This window comes from Triticum aestivum, chromosome 2A (assembly GCF_018294505.1).
Source record: "Triticum aestivum cultivar Chinese Spring chromosome 2A, IWGSC CS RefSeq v2.1, whole genome shotgun sequence".
NCBI lineage: Eukaryota > Viridiplantae > Streptophyta > Magnoliopsida > Poales > Poaceae > Triticum > Triticum aestivum.
The window spans coordinates 163,130,226-163,145,934 of record NC_057797.1 but is presented as its reverse complement, the minus strand read 5'-3'; positions in this window follow the sequence as shown (position 1 = coordinate 163,145,934).

Genomic DNA, 15,709 nt, shown 5'->3' with positions numbered 1-15,709 from the left:
CATTATCCCAAAAAAGGGAAAGGCCATAAAAAAGGAAAGGCCAAATAAAAAAAGAAAGGCCAAATAAAAAAAATAAAAGGGACAATGCTACTATCCTTTTTCCACACTTGTGCTTCAAAGTAGCACCATGTTCTTCATATAGAGAGTCTCTTGAGTTATCACTTTCATATACTAGTGGGAATTTTCATTATAGAACTTGGCTTGTATATTCCAACAATGGGCCTCCTCAAGTGCCCTAGGTCTTCGTGAGCAAGCAAGTTGGATGCACACCCACTAGTTTCTTTTGTTGAGCTTTCATACATTTATAGCTCTAGTGCATCCGTTGCATGGCAATCCCTACTCCTTGCATTAACATCAATCAATGGGCATCTCCATAGCCCATTGATATGCCTAGTTGATGTGAGACTATCTTCTCCCTTTTTGTCTTCTCCACAACCACCATTCTATTCCACCTATAGTGCTATATCCATGGCTCACGCTCATGTATTGCGTGAAGATTGAAAAAGTTTGAGAACATTAAAAGTATGAAACAATTGCTTGGCTTGTCATCAGGGTTATGCATGATTTAAATATGTTGTGTGGTGAATATGGAGCATAGCCAGACTATATGATTTTGTAGGGATAACTTTCTTTGGCCATGTTATTTTGAAGAGACATAATTGCTTAGTTAGTATGCTTGAAGTATTATTATTTTTATGTCAATATGAGCTTTTGTCTTGAATCTTTCGGATCTGAATATTCATATCACAAGTAAGAAGAATTACATTGAAATTATGCCAACTAGCATTCCACATCAAAAATTATCTTTTTTATCATTTACCTACTCGAGGACGGGCAGGAATTAAGCTTGGGGATGCTTGATACGTCTCCAACGTAATTTTTGATTGCTCCATGCTATATTATCTACTGTTTTGGGCAATATTGGGCTTTATTTTTCACTTTTATATTACTTTTGGGACTAACCTATTAACCGGAGGCCCAGCCCAGATTTGTTGTTTTATGCATGTTTCAGTGTTTAGAAGAAAAGGAATATCAGACGGAGTCAAAACAGAACAAAATCAACTGGAGAAGTTATTTTTGGAAGGAAACACACCTGATGGACTTGGACCCCACGTTAGAAGATACGGGAGCTGCCCACGAGGGTGGGGGCGCCCCCCTAGGGCGTGCCCCGCTGCCTCGTGGGGCCCCCGTGGCTCCCCTGACGTGCTTCTTCTGCCTATGTAACTCCATATACCCTAAAACTTCCAGAACGCAACATAGATCGGGAGTTCTGCCGCCAGAAGCCTCCGTAGCCACCAAAAACCAATCTAGACCCGTTCCGGCACCCTGCCGGAGGGGGCAATCCTTCTCCGGTGGCCATCTTCATCATCCCGGTGCTCTCCATGACGAGGAGGGACTAGTTCTCCCTCGGGGCTGAGGGTATGTACCAGTAGCTATGTGTTTGATCTCTCTCTCTTTCTCTCTCTCTCGTGTTCTTGAGGTGATACGATCTTGATGTATCGCGAGCTTTGCTATCATAGTTGGATCTTATGTTTCTCCTCGCCCTCTTCTCTCTTGTAATGAATCGAGTTTCCCCTTTGAAGTAATCTTATCGGATTGAGTCTTTAAAGATTTGAGAACACTTGATGTATGTCTTGCCGTGGATATCTGTGGTGACAATGGGATATCACGTGATTCACTTGATGTATGTTTTGGTGATCAACTTGCGGGTTCCGCCCATGAACCTATGCATAGGGGTTGGCACACATTTTCGTCGTGATTCTCCGGTAGAACTTTGGGGCACTCTTTGAGGTCCTTTGTGTTGGTTGAATAGATGATTCTGAGATTGTGTGACGCATATCGTATAATCATACCCACGGATACTTGAGGTGACATTGGAGTATCTAGGTGACATTAGGGTTTTGGTTGATTTGTGTCTTAAGGTGTTATTCTAGTACGAACTCTAGGGCTGTTTGTGACACTTTTAGGAATAGCCCAACGGATTGATTGGAAATAATAACTTTGAGGTGGTTTCATACCCTACCATAATCTCTTCGTTCGTTCTCCGCTATTAGTGACTTTGGAGTGACTCTTTGTTGCATGTTGAGGGATAGTTATGTGATCCAATTATGTTAGTATTGTCGAGGGGACTTACACTAGTGAAAGTATGAACCCTAGGCCTTGTTTCCTAGCATTGCAATACCGTTTACGCTCACTTTTATCATTTGTTACCTTGCTGTTTTTATTATTTCAGATTACAAATACCATTATCTACTATCCATATACCACTTGTTTCACCATCTCTTCGCCGAACTAGTGCGCCTATACAATTTACCATTGTATTGGGTGTGTTGGGGACACAAGAGACTCTTTGTTATTTGGTTGCAGGGTTGCTTGAGAGAGACCATCTTCATCCTACACCTCCTACGGATTGATAAACCTTAGGTCATCCACTTGAGGGAAATATGCTACTGTCCTACAAACCTCTGCACTTGGAGGCCCAACAACGTCTACAAGAAGAAGGTTGTGTAGTAGACATCAGCGTTTTGAACGCGGAGGCACCGTTGTTCGGCGCTTAGATTGGAATCGACCGCGATCTGAATCGCTGCGTGTACGACTCCACCAACCGTGTTTTTGTAACACTTCCACTTAGTGATCTTCACGGGTATGAAGATGCACTCCCTCTCTCTCGTTGCTAGTATCTCCTAGATTGATCTTGGTGACACGTAGGAATTTTTTTTGAATTATTGCTACGTTCCCCAACAGTGGCATCGTGAGCTAGGTCTATGCGTAGATTCTATGCATGAGTAGAACACAAAGCAGTTGTGAGCGATGATTTGTTCAATTTGCTTACCGTTACTAGTCTTGTCTTGATCCGGCTGCATTGTGGGATGAAGCGGCCCAGACCGACCTTACACGTACGCTTACGTGAGACTGGTTCCACCGACTGACATGCACTTGATGCATAAGGTGGCTGGCGGGTGTCTGTCTCTCCCACTTTAGTCGGATCGGATTCGATGAAAAGGGTCCTTATGAAGGGTAAATAGCAATTGGCATATCACCGTTGTGGTTTTGCGTAGGTATGAAACGTTCTTGCTAGAAACCCATAGCAGCCACGTAAAACATGCAACAACAATTAGAGGACGTCTAACTTGTTTTTGCAGGGTATGCTATGTGATGTGATATGGCTAAAAGGATGTGATGAATGATATATGTGATGTATGAGATTGATCATGTTCTTGTAATAGGAATCACGACTTGCATGTCGATGAGTATGACAACTGGTAGGAACCATAGGAGTTGTCTTAATTTATTTATGACATGCGTGTTAATGAAAACGCCATTACTTTGCTTTATTGCTAACCATTAGCCATAGTAGTAGAAGTAATAGTTAGCGGGGCAACTTCATGAAGACATGATGATGGAGACATGGTGTCATGCCGGTGACGATGGTGTTCATGCCGCGCCTCGAAGATGGAGATCAAAGGCGCAAGATGATATTGGCCATATCATGTCACTTTATGATTTGCATGTGATGTTTGTCATGTTTACATCTTATTTTCTTAGAACGATGGTAGCATAAATAAGATGATCCCTCACTAAAATTTCAAGAAAGCGTTCCCCCTAACTGTGCACCATTGCGAAGGCTCGTTGTTTTGAAGCACCACGTGATGATCGGGTGTGATAAATTCTAACGTTCGAATACAACGGGTGTAAGCCAGATTTACACATGCAAAACACTTAGGTTGACTTGATGAGCCTAGCATGTACAGACATGACCTCGGAACACGAGAGACCGAAAGGTCGAACATGAGTCGTATAGTAGATACGATCAACATGGAGATGTTCACCGTTGATGACTAGTCCGTCTCATGTGATGATCAGACACAGCCTAGTCGATTCGGATCATGTATCACTTAGATGACTAGAGGGATGTCTATCTGAGTGGGAGTTCATTGAATAATTTGATTAGATGAACTTAATTATCATGAACATAGTCTAAATTATCTTTGCAAATTATGTTGTGGATTAATAGCTCGCGCTTTAGCTCTTTGTTTTAATACGTTCCTAGAGAAAGACTAAGTTGAAAGATATTGTAAGCAATTGTGCGGACTAGGGCCGTAGTATGAGGATTGTCCTCACTGCTACACAGAAGGCTTCTGTCCTTGATGCACCGCTCGGTGTGCCAACCCCTCTGGCGTCATCTGTGGATGTTGTGAACATCTGTAGACACGTTCTGAAGACTACCTGATAGTTTAGTGCGCCATGCTTTACGGCTTAGAGTCGGGGCTCCAAAAGCGTTTTGAACGCCATAGAAAATATATGATATGTTCAAAGAGCTGAAATTGGTATTTCAGGCTCATGCCCATGTTGAGAGGCTGAGACCTCTAACAAGACCTTTGCCTACAAGATGGACGAGAATAGCTCAGCCTGTGAGCATGTGCTCAGAATGTCTGGGTACTTCATGTTGGGGAACGTAGCAGAAATTCAAAATTTTCCTACGTGTCACCAAGATCTATCTATGGAGAGACCAGCAACGAGTAGAAAGAGAGTGCATCTACATACCCTTGTAGATCTCTAAGCGGAAGCGTTCAAGTGAACGGGGTTGATGGAGTCGTACTCGTCGTGATTCAAATCACCGATGATCAAGTGCCGAACGCACGGCACCTCCGTGTTCAACACACATACAGCCCGGTGACGTCTCCCAAGCCTTGATCCAGCAAGGAGAGAGGGAGAGGTTGAGGAAGACTCCATCCAGCAGCAGCACAACTGCGTGGTGGTGGTGGAGGAGCGTGGCAATCCTGCAGGGCTTCGCCAAGCACCGCGGGAGAGGAGGAGTACTTGTGAGAGGGGGAGGGCTGCACCAGAACTTCGTGTATAGCTCCCATGCGCCTCCCCGCTATATATAGGGGTGGAGGGGCTGGTTTCTTGCCCTCCAAGTCCATTGGGGCGTTGGCCAAGGTGGGAGGAAAGAAATCTCATTATTTCCTTCCCCACCGATTGTTATCCCCCCTTTTTAGGGATCTTGATCTTATCCCTTCGGGATATGATCTTATTCCTTCTAAGGGGGGATCTTGGTGCGCCTTGACCAGGGGTGTGGGGCCTTGCCCCCACTACCCACGTCCATGTGGGTCCCCCCATGCAGGTGGGCCCCACTCCGGAACCTTCTAGAACCTTCCCGGTACAATACCGAAAAATCCCGAACATTTTCCGGTGGCCAAAATAGGACTTCCCATATATAAATCTTTACCTCCGGACCATTCCGGAACTCCTCGTGACGTCCGGGATCTCATCCGGGACTCCGAACAACATTCGGTAACCACATACAAACTTCCTTTATAACCCTAGCGTCATCGAACCTTAAGTGTGTAGACCCTACGGGTTCGGGAGACATGTAGACATGACCGAGACGTTCTCCGGTCAATAACCAACAGCGGGATCTGGATACCCATGATGGCTCCCACATGTTCCACGATGATCTCATCGGATGAACCACGATGTCAAGGACTTAATCAATCCCGTATTCAATTCCCTTTGTCTATCGGTATGTTACTTGCCCGAGATTCGATCGTCGGTATCCAATACCTTGTTCAATCTCGTTACCGGCAAGTCACTTTACTCGTTCCGTAACACATCATCCCGTGATCAACTCCTTGGTCACATTGCGCATATGATGATGTCCTACCGAGTGGGCCCAGAGATACCTCTCCGTTTACACGGAGTGACAAATCCCAGTCTCGATCCGCATAAAACAATAGATACTTTCGGAGATACCTGTAGTGCACCTTTATAGTCACCCAGTTACGTTGTGACGTTTGATACACCCAAAGCACTCCTACGGTATCCAGGAGTTACACGCTCTCATGGTCGAAGGAAGAGATACTTGACATTGGCAAAGCTCTAGCAAATGAACTACACGATCTTTTGTGCTAGTCTTAGGATTGGGTCTTGTCCATCACATCATTCTCCTAATGATGTGATCCCGTTATCAACGACATCCAATGTCCATAGCCAGGAAACCATGACTATCTGTTGATCACAACGAGCTAGTCAACTAGAGGCTCACTAGGGACATATTGTGGTCTATGTATTCACACGTGTATTACGATTTCCGGATAATACAGTTATAGCATGAATAAAAGACAATTATCATGAACAAGGAAATATAATAATAATACTTTTATTATTGCCTCTAGGGCATATTTCCAACAGTCTCCCACTTGCACTAGAGTCAATAATCTAGTTCACATCGCCATGTGATTAACACTCACAGGTCACATCGCCATGTGACTAATACCCAAGAGTTTACTAGAGTCAGTAGTCTAGTTCACATCACTATGTGATTAACACTCAATGAGTTTTATGTTTGATCATGTTGCTTGTGAGAGAGGTTTTAGTCAACGGGTCTGAACCTTTCAGATCCGTGTGTGCTTTACAAATCTCTATGTCATCTCCTAGATGCAGCTACCACGCTCTATTTGGAGCTATTCCAAACAACTGTTCTACTTGGAGCTATTCTAAATTATTGCTCCATTATATGTATCCGGTCTCTCTACTCAGAGCTATCCGGATAGGTGTCAAGCTTGCATCGTCGTAACCTTTACGACGAACTCTTTTACCACCTCCATAATCGAGAAAATTCCTTAGTCCACTAGTTACTAAGGATAACTTTGACCGCTGTCCTGTGAGCCATTCTTGGATCACTCTTGTACCCCTTGACTGACTCATGGCAAGGCACACTTCAGGTGCGGTACACAGCATAGCATACTGAAGAGCCTACGTCTTAAGCATAGGGGACGACCTTCGTCCTTTCTCTCTATTCTGCCGTGGTCGAGCTTTAAGTCTTAACTTCGTACCTTACAACTCAGGCAAGAACTCCTTCTTTGACTGGTCCATCTTGAACACCTTCAAGATCATGTCAAGGTATGTGCTCATTTGAAAGTATTATTAAGCATTTTGATCTATCCTTATAGATCTTGATGCTCAATGTTCAAGTAGCTTAATCCAGGCTTTCCATTGAAAAACACTTTCAAAATAACCCTATATGCTTTCCAGAAATTCTACGTCATTTCTGATCAACAATATGTCAACAACATATACTCATCAGAAATTCTATAGTGCTCCCACTCACTTCTTTGGAAATACAAGTTTCTCATAAACTTTGTACAAACCCAAAATTTTTGATCATCATCAAAGCATACATTCCAACTCCGAGATGCTCACTCCAGTCCTTAGAAGGATTGCTGGAGCTTTGCATACTTATTAGCATCTTTCGGGATTGACAAAACCTTCCGGTTGTATCACATACAACCTTTCCTCATTAAAATCGTCGAGGAAACAATGTTTTGACATCCTATCTGCAAGATTTCATAAATAATGCAGTAATCGCTAATATAATTCCAACAGACTCTTAGCATCGCTACGAGTGAGAAAATCTCATCGTAGTCAACTCCTTGAACTTGTCGGAAAACATCTTAACGACAAGTCGAGCTTTCTTAATGGTGACATTTACCATCATTGTCCGTCTTCCTTTTGAAATCCATCTGTACTCATTAGCCTTACGACCATCGAGCCGTTCTGCCAAAGTCTACACTTTGTTTTCATACATGGATCCTCTCTCGGATTTTATGGCCTCAAGCCATTTATCGGAATCCGGGCCCACCATCGCTTCTCCATAGCTCGTAGGTTCATTGTTGTCTAGCAACATGACCTTCAAGACAGGATTACGTACCACTCTGAAGTAGTACGCATCCTTGTCATCCTACGAGGTTTGGGAGTGACTTGATCCGAAGTTTCATGATCAATATCATAAGCTTCCACTTCAATTGGTGTAGGTGCCACAGGAACAACTCCCTGTGCCCTGTCACACACTAGTTGAAGAGACGGTTCAATAACCTCATCAAGTCTCCACCATCCTCCCACTCAATTCTTTCGAGAGAAACTTTTCCTCGAGAAAGGACCCGATTCTAGAAACAATCCATATTGCTTTCGGATCTGAATTAGGAGGTATACCCAACTGTTTTGGGTTTCCTATGAAGATGCATTTTATCCGCTTTGGGTTCGAGCTTATCAACCTGAAACTTTTTCATATAAGCGTCGCAGCCCCAAACTTTTAAGAAACGACAACTTAGGTTTCTCTAAACCATAATTCATACGGTGTCATCTCATCGGAATTACGTGGTGCCCTATTTAAAGTGAATGTGGTTGTCTCTAATGCCTAACCCATGAACGATAGTGGTAATTCGATAAGAGACATCATGGTACGCACCATATCCAATAGGGTGCAACTATGATGTTCGGACACACCATCACATTATGGTGTTCCAGGCGGTATTAATTGCGAAACAATTTCCACAATGTCTTAATTGTGTGCCAAAACTCGTAACTCAGATATTCATCTCTATGATCATATCATAGACATTTTATCCTCTTGTCACAATGATCTGCTACTTCACTCTGAAATTACTTGAACCATTCAATAATTCAGACTTGTGTTTCATCAAGTAAATATACTCAACATTTACTCGAATCATCTGTGAAGTAAGAACATAATGATATTCACTGCATGCCTCAGCACTCATTCGACTGCACACATCAAAATGTGTTACTTCCAACAAGTTGCTATCTTGTTCCATCTTACTGAAAATGAGGCTTTTCAGTCATCTTGCCCATGTGGTATGATTTGCATATCTCAAGTGATTCAAAATCAAGTGAGTCCGAACGATCCATTTGCATGGAGTTTCTTCATGCATATACACCAATAGACATGGTTCGCATGTCTCAAACTTTTCAAAAACGAGTGAGTCCAAAGATCCATCAACATGGAGCTTCTTCATGCGTTTTATACCATTATGACTTACATGGCAGTGCCACAAGTAAGTGGTACTATCATTACTATCTTATATCTTTTGGCATGAAAATGTGTATCACTACGACCGAGATTCAATAAACCATTCCTTTAGGTGCAAGACCATTGAAGGTATTATTCAAAAATAGAGTAACCATTATTCTCCTTAAATGAATAACCGTATTGCGATAGACATAATCCAATCATGTCTATGCTCAACGCAAACACCAATCTCGGTGGTAGAGGGAGCGTGCGATGCTTGATCATATCAACCTTGGAAACACTTCCAACATATATCGTCAGCTCACCTTTAGCTAGTCTCCGTTTATTCCGTAGCTTTTATTTCGAGTTACTAACACTTAGCAACCGAACCGGTATCCAATACCCTGGTGCTACTAGGAGTACTAGTAAAGTACACATTAACATAATGTATATCCAATATACTTCTATCGACCTTGCCAGCCTTCTCATCTACCAAGTATCTAGGGTAATGCTGCTCCAGTGGTTGTTCCCCTTATTACAGAAGCACTTAGTCTCGGGTTTGGGTTCAACCTTGGGTTTCTTCACTAGAGCAGCAGCTGAATTGCCGTTTCATGAAGTATCCCTTTGTTCCCTTGCCCTTCTTGAAACTAGTGGTTTCACCAACCATCAACAATTGATGCTCCTTCTTGATTTCTACTTTCGCGGTGTCAAACATCATGAATATTTCAAGGATCATCATATCTATCCCTGATATGTTATAGTTAATCACGAAGCTCTAGCAGCTTGGTGGCAATGACTTTGGGGAAACATCACTATCTCATCTGGAGGATCAACTCCCACTCGATTCAAGTGATTGTTGTGCTCAGACAATCTGAGCACAAGCTCAACGATTGAGCTTTTCTCCCTTAGTTTGCAGGCTAAGAAAATCGTCGGAGGTCTTATACCTCTTGACGTGGGCACGAGCCTGAAATCCCAATTTCAGCCCTCGAAACATCTCATATGTTCCGCGACGTTTCGAAAACGTCTTTGGTGCCTCTACTTAAACCATTTAATTGAACTATCACGTAGTTATCAAAACGTGTATGTCCGATGTTCGCAACATCGACAAACGACGTTGGGGTTCAGCACACTGAGCGGTGCATTAAGGACATAAGCTTTCTACTGATCGCATAATCGCTACTATCAACTTTCAACTATATTTTCTCTAGGAACATATCTAAACAGTGGAACTAAAGCGCGAGCTTACGACATAATTTGCAAAAGGTCTTTTGACTATGTTCAGGATAATTAAGTTCATCTTATGAACTCCCACTTAGATAGACATCCCTCTGGTCATCTAAGTGATCACATGATCCGAGTCAACTAGGCCGTGTCCGATCATCACGTGAGACGGACTAGTCATCATCGGTGAACATCTTCATGTTGATCGTATCTACCATACGACTCATGCTCGACCTTTCGGTCTCCGTGTTCCGAGGCCATGTCTGCACATGCTAGGCTCGTCAAGTTAACCCTAAGTGTTTTCGCTGTGTAAAACTGTCTTACACCCGTTGTATGTGAACGTAAGAATCCATCACACCCGATCATCACGTGGTGCTTAGAAGCGACGAACTGTAGCAACGGTGCACAGTTAGGGGAGAACACTTCTTGAAATTTTGTAAGGGATCATCTTATTTACTACCGTCGTCCTAAGCAAACAAGATGCATAAACATGATAAACATCACATGCAATCAAATAGTGACATGATATGGCCAATATCATTTTGCTCCTTTTGATCTTCATCTTCGGGGCTCCATGATCATCATCGTCACCGGCACGACACCATGATCTCCATCATCATGATCTCCATCATCGTGTCTTCATGAAGTTGTCACGCCAACGACTACTTCTACTTCTATGACTAACGCGTTTAGCAATAAAGTAAAGTAGTTTACATGGCGTTCTTCAATGACACGCAGGTCATACAATAAATAAAGACAACTCCTATGGCTCCTGCCGGTTGTCATACTCATCGACATGCAAGTCGTGAATCCTATTACAAGAACATGATCAATCTCATACATCACATATCATTCATCACATTCTTCTTGGCCATATCACATCACATAGCATACCCTGCAAAAACAAGTTAGACGTCCTCTAATTGTTGTTGCATGTTTTACGTGGCTGCTATGGGTTTCTAGCAAGAACGTTTCTTACCTACGCAAGACCACAACGTGATATGCCAATTGCTATTTACCCTTCATAAGGACCCTTTTCATCGAATCCGTTCCGACTAAAGTGGGAGAGACTGGCACCCGCTAGCCACCTTATGCACCAAGTGCATGTCAATCGGTGGAACCTGTCTCACGTAAGAGTACGTGTAAGGTCGGTCCGGGCCGCTTCATCCCACAATACCGTCGAAACAAGATTGGACTAGTAACGGTAAGCATATTGAACAACATCAACGCCCACAACTACTTTGTGTTCTACTCGTGCAAAGAATCTACGCAATAGACCTAGCTCATGATGCCACTGTTGGGGAACGTAGCAGAAATTCAAAATTTTCCTACGTGTCACCAAGATCTATCTATGGAGAGACCAGCAACGAGTAGAAAGAGAGTGCATCTACATACCCTTGTAGATCGCTAAGCGGAAGCGTTCAAGTGAACGGGGTTGATGGAGTCGTACTCGTCGTGATTCAAATCACCGATGATCAAGTGCCGAACGCACGGCACCTCCGCGTTCAACACACATACAGCCCGGTGACGTCTCCCAAGCCTTGATCCAGCAAGGAGAGAGGGAGAGGTTGAGGAAGACTCCATCCAGCAGCAGCACAACGGCGTGGTGGTGGTGGAGGAGCGTGGCAATCCTGCAGGGCTTCGCCAAGCACCGCGGGAGAGGAGGAGTACTTGTGAGAGGGGGAGGGCTGCGCCAGAACTTCGTGTATAGCTCCCATGCGCCTCCCCACTATATATAGGGGTGGAGGGGCTGGTTTCTTGCCCTCCAAGTCCATTGGGGCGTTGGCCAAGGTGGGAGGAAAGAAATCTCATTATTTCCTTCCCCACCGATTGTTATCCCCCCTTTTTAGGGATCTTGATCTTATCCCTTCGGGATATGATCTTATTCCTTCTAAGGGGGGATCTTGGTGCGCCTTGACCAGGGGTGTGGGGCCTTGCCCCCACTACCCACGTCCATGTGGGTCCCCCCATGCAGGTGGGCCCCACTCCGGAACCTTCTAGAACCTTCCCGGTACAATACCGAAAAATCCCGAACATTTTCCGGTGGCCAAAATAGGACTTCCCATATATAAATCTTTACCTCCGGACCATTCCGGAACTCCTCGTGACGTCCGGGATCTCATCCGGGACTCCGAACAACATTCGGTAACCACATACAAACTTCCTTTATAACCCTAGCGTCATCGAACCTTAAGTGTGTAGACCCTACGGGTTCGGGAGACATGTAGACATGACCGAGACGTTCTCCGGTCAATAACCAACAGCGGGATCTGGATACCCATGATGGCTCCCACATGTTCCACGATGATCTCATCGGATGAACCACGATGTCAAGGACTTAATCAATCCCGTATTCAATTCCCTTTGTCTATCGGTATGTTACTTGCCCGAGATTCGATCGTCGGTATCCAATACCTTGTTCAATCTCGTTACCGGCAAGTCACTTTACTCGTTCCGTAACACATCATCCCGTGATCAACTCCTTGGTCACATTGCGCATATGATGATGTCCTACCGAGTGGGCCCAGAGATACCTCTCCGTTTACACGGAGTGACAAATCCCAGTCTCGATCCGCATAAAACAATAGATACTTTCGGAGATACCTGTAGTGCACCTTTATAGTCACCCAGTTACGTTGTGACGTTTGATACACCCAAAGCACTCCTACGGTATCCAGGAGTTACACGCTCTCATGGTCGAAGGAAGAGATACTTGACATTGGCAAAGCTCTAGCAAATGAACTACACGATCTTTTGTGCTAGTCTTAGGATTGGGTCTTGTCCATCACATCATTCTCCTAATGATGTGATCCCGTTATCAACGACATCCAATGTCCATAGCCAGGAAACCATGACTATCTGTTGATCACAACGAGCTAGTCAACTAGAGGCTCACTAGGGACATATTGTGGTCTATGTATTCACACGTGTATTACGATTTCCGGATAATACAGTTATAGCATGAATAAAAGACAATTATCATGAACAAGGAAATATAATAATAATACTTTTATTATTGCCTCTAGGGCATATTTCCAACACTTCAATCACTTGAATCAAGTGGGAGTTAATCTTCCGGATAAGAGAGTGATTGACAAAAGTTTTCCAGTCGCTATCACCAAGCTACTAGAGTTTCATGATGAACTATAACATGCAAGGGAAGATAATCCCGGAGCTGTTCGTCGTGCTTAAGGCCGTAAAGGTAGAAATCAAGAAGGAGCATCAAGTGTTGATGGTTAACAAGAGCACTGGTTTCAAAGAAGGGCAAGGGCAAGAAGGGAAACTTCTTGAATGGCAAGCCAGTTGCCGCTCCAGTGAAGAAACCCAAGAACCCAAACCCGAGACAAAGTGCTTCTATTAGGGGAACGGTCACTGGTAGCGGAACTGCCTCAAATACTTGGTACATAAGAAGGCTATCAACTTCAACAAAAGTATATTTGATATATGTGTGTTATTGATGTGTACCTTACTAGTACTCCTAGTAGCACCTGGGTATTAGATACCGGTTCAGTTGCTAATATTGGTAACTCGAAACAAAAGCTACGGAATTAACGGAGACTAGCTAAGGGCGAGGTGACGATGTGTGTTGGAAGTGTTTCCAAGGTTGATGTGATCACCATCGCACGCTCCCTCTACCTTCAGGATTAGTGTTGAACCTAGATAAATGTTGTTTGCATTGGTGTCTGCGTTGAGCATGAACATGATTAGATCATGTTTATTGCAATACGGTATTCATTTAAGTCAGAGAATAATGGTTATTCTGTTTACATGAATAATACCTTCTAAGGTCATGCACCCAATGTGAATGGTTTATTGAATCCCGGTCGTAGTTATACACATGTTCATAACATTGATGCCAAAAGATGTAGAGTTAATAATGATAGTACCACTTTCATGTGGCACTGCCTCTTAGGTCATATTGGTGTAAAGCGCATGAAAGAATCTCCATGCTAATGGACTTTTGAAGTCACTTGATTTTGAATCACTTGACACATGTGAACCATGCCTCTTTGGCAAGATGACTAAAACCCCGTTCTTTGGAACAATGGAACGGGCAAATGACTTGTTGGAAATCATACATGCTGATGTGTGCGGTCCGATGAGTGTTGACGCGCACGGTGGATATCGTTATTTTCTCAACTTCACCGGTGAATTGAATAGATATGGGTATATTTACTTAATGAAGCATAAGTCTGAAATGTTTGAAAAGTTCAAGCAATTTCAGAGTGAAGTTGAGAATCATCGTAACAAGAAGATCAAGTTCCTTCGATCTGATCAAAGGGAAAGTATCTGAGTTATGAGTTTGGCAATCACTAAAGACAAGGTGGAATCGTTTCATAGTTGACGCCGCCTGGAACACCATAGCATGATGGTGTGTCCGAACATCGTAATCGAACCTTATTGGATATGGTGTATGATGTCTCTTACCAATCTACCACTATTTTTGGGGGTTATGCATTAAAGACAATTACATTCACTTTAAATAGGGCACCATCTAAGTCTGTGGAGACGACACCGTATGAACTATGGTTTGGCAAGAAACCAAAGTTGTTGTTTCTTAAGGTTTGGGGCTACGATGCTTATGTCGATAGGCTTCGGTCGGAAAAGCTCGAACCCAAAGAGGAAAATTGTATCTTCATAGAATACCCAAACAAGACGATTGGGTATACCTTCTATCTCAGATCTGAGGGCAAAGTGTTTGTCGCTAAGAACAGGTCCTTTCTTGAGAAAGAGTTTCTCTCGAAAGAATTGAGTGGGAGGAAGATAGAACTTGATGAGATTGTTGAACCTTCACTTCAACCAGAGAGTAGCGCAGCACAGAAAGATGTTTCTATGGAAACTACGTCAGTTGAAGAGAAAGCTAATGATGATGATCATCAAGCTTCAGATCAAATTACTATCGAACCTCGTAGGTCGACAAAGGTGTGTACAACTTCTCGGTGGTAACCCTGTCTTAAAGGTCATGTTGTTGGACAACGATGAACCTATGAGCTATGAAGAAGCGATGGTGGGCCCGGATTCCAACAAATGGCTAGAAGCCATGAAATCCGAGATAGGATCCATGTATGAGAACAAAGTATGGACTTTGGTGGACTTGCCCGATGAACGGCAAGCCATTGAGAATAAATGGATCTTTAAGAAGAAGACAGACGCTGATGGTAATTAATGTCACCATTTGTGAAGCTCGACTTGTCTCAAAGAAGTTTCCGACAAGTTCAAGGAGTTGACTGTGATGAGACTCTCTCAATCATAGCGATGCTAAAGTCTGTTAGAACTATGTTAGCAGTTGCTGCATTTTCATTTATGAAATCAGGCAGATGGATGTCAAAACAAAGTTTCCTTGACGGTTTCTGTGAGGAAAGGTTGTATGTGATACAACCAATAAGTTTTTTTGTCAATCCTAAGGATGCTAAAAGGTATGCAAACTCCAGCGATCCTTCTATGGACTGGAGCAAGCATCTCGGAGTTGGAACATATGCTTTGATGAGGCGATTAAAGCATTTGGGTATATACAAAGTTTGCAAGAAACTTGTATTTGCAAGAAAGTGAGTGAGAGCACTACAACATTTCTGATAGGTATATATGGATGACATATTGTTGATCGGAAATGATGTAGAATTTCTAGAAAGCATCAAGGGTTGTTTGAATGGAGTTTCTCAAAGGAAGACATGTGTAAAA